Raw genomic sequence first — 6,610 nt, 5'->3', positions numbered from 1 at the left:
TTTGTTTGGATGTCGCAAATCTAAAACCAGGCGTAACTTCTTGCCTTCGGAAACAGTTAAAGGATTACAACACGTTGGGCGGGTGTCAACTTCGACAATGCACTTCTTTCTTAACAAATCAGAGATTGCCGACTCAACAAAGTCAGGGTGCTTTAAGCTAGAACGATTGTTCTTGGCACAAAAAGGGGGAGGAATCGTCTCAAAAGGAATTTTATACCCGTCCTTTACCAAATCAAGAATGAATTTGCTGGCTTTAAGTTCTTGCTCCCAAAATGAAAAACATTGTTTCAATCTACCTTTCACTCCTGGGGGAAGTGGTGTCTGGAGATCTGGCTCAGCATGCTCCCAGTGTCTAGCTGGAGGTTCCTGGTGGACCGACGAGGGATCCTGTGTAGCGACGAAAGGAAGCGTAGCCGCAAGGAGCAGAAGAGTACTGAAGAGCCCGAGAACGTGGATATGGGCGTGGCCGGGCCTGTGCCCTGGCTGCTTTCTTGGTGGACTCTGATTTCTTGGTGGCGGCTGCCTTCTCTGCCTTCCGTAAACGCTTCTCGTCCCCCGAGTCGTCTGCGAGCTCGTCTGCGACATACTCCTTAACTGTCAACCAGCCGAGGGGGGAACGGTCGGCTATTTTGATGAGCTTCTGGCGCTGATGTAGCTCTGTGAGCGCCTGCTTGAGGTGCTGGACGGCGGAGCTTGGGTCGACCTCTTCGAGAGAAGAAAGAGCGGATTCAATGAGATTAGCAACTTTGGCAGTGTGCTCAAATTGCTGCTTGTTGCCTTCGCTCTTAAAGACGGGAAGGTCCGATGACTGGTGTTTGCAGGCGAGGTCGACTCTCTTCTATATGGCGTTGACGGCTTGTAGAATGTCGAGGTTCGACGGGGCGGTGTCGCCGTCCATGGTACGTAAGCTAACTCGAAACGATGAGGAGAGCGCAGACTGATGAGTTATGGTGGAATGCTCGACCGAGAATGAAGCCTGAAAGGCTAACTAGGAGAATATATAAGCAGGCGAGGAGGAGAATGCGAACAATATTACGCAACAAAAAATGCGCAGCAGAAGGAAGAGGTATGCGCTCGCTAGCGAAAATAAATTCCACTTTAATCTGCCCTCGATTTTGACCGTTGAATTTCACCTGTCATAATTCGAACCTCTTGTAACAATTCCTAAACATGCACCTGCCCACGCGTGCCAGAAATTCCGCAAATAGTCACGTGGCGAAATATTTGCCGTGCTCTCATGTTCTGTACCCCTCCCCTCTCTCTCTCTCTCTCTCTCTCTCTCTCTCTTAACGTTTGAAAAAGCCAACTAGAGCATGTCACTCGAGTTTTTGTTAAGACGCAATCGAATCTTGTTCTCTTTCTCAGTAGCGAATATTCTTCAGAGGGAGAAAAAAAAACATAAATAAAAGAGCACTTCCAGCAATTCCATAAGACTCGTTGTCCGTCCGACAACGATAAAGGGTCTAAAGTGTCGGTTAGCGACCTGTGTGCGATATAAACGTCTTGCATGAGGAATATAACAACAACATCTGTTCACTTACTGGAGAGCAAAGAGCACTGAACCCAGTATAAACATCCAGTTTTGCGCGTAGGTACTTCACTGCTACCACTTGCAGTCGCCACGGCTTGTGTGTGTGTGCGTGTGTGTGTGAAAAGTTTAGTTGGCGTGCACTTGGTCGTATCACTGGCTTCCACTGGCGCGAAGATCAGACGGGTACACACCCCATGGTGTGTTTGAAATGCGTGGGTGACCAAGTAAAGACCGACGACAATCCGCCTCAAAATATTGGGTATCTTTTGTTGCACGTGTTTGAAGTACAAAATTGAATAGGTGTGGGTTGCTGCTACATTCTTTCTCAATGCTCATTTTCATCCTGTTGATGGGGTGGGGGTGACCTCAGCAGAAAAAAAAGAAGAATAAAGAAAAATAAAAGAGAAGTGTAGAAAACTAGAGATGTGTGGGCGATGTATGGGGCAATAATTTGGAGCGAGATAGCCCGCTGTTTACTATCATGGTTCGTGATACCTTGCCATTAAATAACCAATTTAACTGCGTGACCTTATCTAATCCATTAATGGATCATAAATGCTTGTGTGTGCGTATTCTGTGTGTATTGCAAGATGAGTACACCATGCATGGACATATGGTCATGCAATAACTACATCCTATAAATTCATATATACTGGTTGTGGTGAGTGATGTCTGATGTAATTATTACATTGATCCTTTGTTTTAATTCATTACACACACAAATAGAACAGGTGTTACTATTCAATGTCGACCAGCCAGGTCACGTTATACTGGATTGTTTGAGATGTGCCTTGCAACGTTCAAAACAAACGCTTTGAAATAAACACTTTCCAAGGTGTGCCCATGTTTCTGAAAATTTGAAAGTTCCTGAGCTTTCCATACGAATGTGTATTGTGTACAAAGTACGTTGAATCATGTAGCAGCTCCATGGTTGTGTCGCTCAGCACGTAAACTGAGGTATCCTTAAGAATTTTGTTCAATCTCTCTTTCTTTCATGTTTTTTTTTTCTTTTGCCAAACAGTCTTAGAATTCGCACATTGTCCGTTGGCATATACTCCTATTTATTAATGGAACATTTTTCCTGTTCGCTAACATACCCACACAGAGACATCATTATATTAATGGTTGATATTGATTACCCAAGATAACACATTCATAATTATGTTCTATGTTAGACAGCGTTATAGTTCAGAAGAGCATGTCTGCGTAGTTAAAGCTACTCTGAAAGAACTGCCATGGTGCCCAGTAAGATGTCATCTTTCCCAAACGCTTGATTCTAATTGAAGGGGAAGCAAATTCATGTTGTCAAATTTCCCTGGACATCGGGACCTACCTGAGAATCTTGTTTCAAGTGTGTGCAGACTCATGGTGACTTGAAATGACAAAGAAGTCTTTATAAGACTGGATCTGGCGACATATTGATGAAAAGCGATTGCAAAGAATCACAGGTGAGAACTCCGCCATACCTTTGGGGATATTTCATTTCTAAGAATATCTTTTGACATATCAGGAAGGGAAAAAAAACGTATCTCATTCACCCCTCTGAAGGAAAACAAAAATAAGAATAATGCATCCTTGACGGAACAATCATATGCATGTTGGCACTTTTTTGACAATAACTTCATAAACAAATTTTGCACGCATGGCTGACTCGACGGCGTTTAAAAATTTCAGACGTGGACTGACATAACGGCATATTTTTCACGACGCCCAATATATAGTACAATGAATACAATCCGAGCCTGAGCGTGATCAAAAGAATTTAGACGCAGACAGTGAGTGAATGGGCGGATATTTACCAGTGTTGCCTGTGCCCATTGACAGGCGGTATACTAGTATAGACGATCGTTCACGAGGATTCTGGGATGACCTCTAGGCCTGCGGGCGCTCTAATCGAAGATGACCTAGCTCGGTCCAGGGACTGAGATGATCACGGCGGTCGAATGCTATTGATCCATGAACAGACTGCCGTTTGGTGGCGCGTTGTACTTCCCATTGTTACGGCTCGAGAATCGTGTTAGTGTGGTCCTGACAAAATGTGATTCGACTGACTTTACGATACCCGTTGGTATGTGATGGTCCGATCAATATTGTCTGTTGTCTGTTCGTCAGTTCTAGGATTCACAGCTCACGAACAACCGAGCACACTTTGCAAGGTAAACATAGTCTAAGCACGCCACACAAAGGTCATGTACAAATGGCTTTTATGCCCGTCCGGAATATTTTCACCACGATCTCTTTACGTATGAAGCGGAGCGCAAAGACCCGTTTGTTTGACTGCAAAATGTTGATGAAATCACGGAACCAAATAGTTTTGCCGCAATAAATAGTACATATCGCTGGCGCGATCTGCATCTATTTAAAGGACCAGCTACTCCGCGCCAGGTCCGCTGGCTCATAATGGGTCGGTAGTAGGTGTTGAACAATAACACTGGTCTTGCATACATAAAAGAACTAGACAATTTGCCCCATTGTGTTGCTTCTTGACAAGACTGCGTTATTTTACAGGAGCCAGCGATCGAGATACAAACCAGACAGCAAAAGGTTATTTTGCTCTGACATCTGGAATCCAACGGGAGGATTTCTGAAAAGGAAATACACAGCGTCCACCATCTGTGAGGGGAAAAAAGGGAGAAGAAGCCGAATAACTTATTCAACTGACGAATCGAGTGCTTGCGAACATATTGGCTTTGAACAGTTATTTTGTGTTGACCGTCATGTAATCGATCAATCTTAATTACCGTGAAAGTGTATATCGATCACGGTCTGTTTGATACTGGGTTGAGTTTGAGCACGGGCCATTGTTCGAGGATGGTACCGCTATACAGCGCGGCAAGAGACAAAAATGCATTGCCAGGGCCAACAAAACACCTGCTGGCTTAAAACCAGCTTCCTTATCCCCCTTTTGTCGGACTGAATGAGATGATCAGCGATCGGTTCATGTCGCAGCTAACTGTCACGGACCACAGGAATTCAGCTTGCTGCAGGCGTACTGTCCGACCGCTTGGAATATCGTTCCGGAGCCACGATATATCGCTCGCCCAGACACATTCTCTCCACTTAATACGCTGACTAGAATATTTCAGACTGGATTACCTTGCTGTTCGTTAGATTTAATCGTATAAAACCCATGCCTCATTAGTTTTAGGAACTCACATATTTCTCAAGTAATCCATCAAGGGAAACCTCAGCGAGCTAAACTTGACACATCTCCAACGTTGTGTTTGTGATTGGATTTTCGGATTCTTAGTACACCACGTGTGGGGACGTCAGCGCGATCAGAGTTCGTTCACGCTGACATCCCGGACCACTTGTCCCGCTTTGTTCGACTTGCTCTAGAAAACCTTGGAATGCGTCACCGTACATGTTTCGACAAAATAATGTACTCAGTGTGGACTACCAGCGTTTACAAACAAGTTAGCTCTGTGGGATCCTTATACGTTGGATATCACTTTTGTAGATGACTTGAAGTATTTGGGGAAATGTCCTAATGGATTTGTATGACGGTATAGAGGTCTTTGTTCCATAAAAGGTGAGTTATTCAAAGACGAGCTCGCTCTGTTTCTACACTCTTATGGTCGTTCGAACTTGATGCAGGTGTGAGGTTCAAAGATTTATGCAGGTTTTGATAAAGAGCGTATATTATACACATATAATTATATCAATATACATACACACATACACACATACGTACACAAAGACACACATATGCATACACCTAAACATACATACATAAACACACACACACACACACAAACAAACTTGCAAACATAACTGTCATACTTTCGTTACATACATCAGGCAAGCGTCATAAAGTGGGGCTAGATTTATCATCATGTGGCAAAAAAAGAAAAGAAAAGAAAAGAAGAGCAAACCAAAGACTCTTGTCAGAAATAAACGCAAGCGCATGTGATAGACTATAACTTGAAATAGTTATTACATATTAAGCTTATACAGTGTACTTCCATGCATCAACGATAGTAAGGAATGTATGCACATGTAAACATGTCAGTATTTTGATGTATGTTTGTATACATGCACATGTACGTGCACATGCATTCATGTGTGCATGTGTGAATGTACCTCTATGCTTATACGTAGACCGATTTAAATTCGAATGAAGAACTGTCTGAGATTTATATCATTCGTCGTATCGTTGGCACATTTTTTTTTTCATTTTTCAGAGGTCTCACATAATATCGAAATCTCTTTATAGTCATGCCATTAATTGGACATGCACTTTTGTTCTAAACATAAATATGGTAGAGTCTCTACAAGGAATGAAGAAAGATGTGACTATAGGCGCCGGAACTCCTTTTTTTTTCTATATTCTTCTTCTTCTTTTTATCTCCTTTTTCTTGATAGAGATATAAATAAAACGTATAAAAAAGCTGCCGCTTTGAAGAAATATATCAATATTGTGGCTGCTTTATATACATTTCGGGTACACATTCACAAGTACTTTTTGGCAAATATTGACGAGACCTGCACTTATGAATGGTACTGTCCGTCTTGCTGCAGTCCCGGGCGCTTTGGTATTTGTTGGATGTTTGGTTGTCATGGAAGCCGAGTATTTTTGTTTAAATTTGTATCAGCCCACGAGTTTGCAGCCAGCCGGACGGACACTCTCCTTGTGTGTTACTGTAGTTTGTGAGTTGGTATTCTTATGTCTGGTACACAGGTCAGGGCGATCGATACAAAGGTAAGTGACAGTTTTCTTCGTTTATTGTGTATTCATCTCTATCTTTGACCTAAGACAATTACAACCTTGACGTCATAATCATCGCTCTACGATGTATACATTATACGGAGGACCCAGTTCGTTAATTATGACGTAGAAACAACGAAGCAAATTGTCGATTCTAATTAGGAGAACAATAAGCCAAGCTAATTCGGCGTAACTTCTGTTTGTAGAGAGACCATTAATATAGGGGGCAATGTTGGGATCAGTCTTCCATCAGTTCGATGACCAACCTTCATTTTGACCCCTTGTGGTGCTCTAACAATATGTTTAATCTTCATCCGTGGTCACAATAATCATTCGAGACGTATTCCTCACAAATTGCACAATCTTACGTT

General features: G+C 42.7%; 1 pseudogene; it reads right to left on the bottom strand.

The window, feature by feature from the left end:
• Window positions 1–352: 352 nt before the first annotated feature.
• Window positions 353–898, bottom strand: LOC139709085 (uncharacterized; annotated as a pseudogene).
• Window positions 899–6,610: the final 5,712 nt, after the last annotated feature.

This window comes from Diadema antillarum, unplaced genomic scaffold (genome assembly GCF_040938485.1).
Source record: "Diadema antillarum isolate AM-2024a unplaced genomic scaffold, OU_Dant_1.0 scf00000037, whole genome shotgun sequence".
Taxonomy (NCBI): Eukaryota; Metazoa; Echinodermata; class Echinoidea; order Diadematoida; family Diadematidae; genus Diadema; species Diadema antillarum.
Note: the sequence above shows the minus strand (reverse complement) of the source record. Positions and strands in the feature narration are given on the sequence as shown.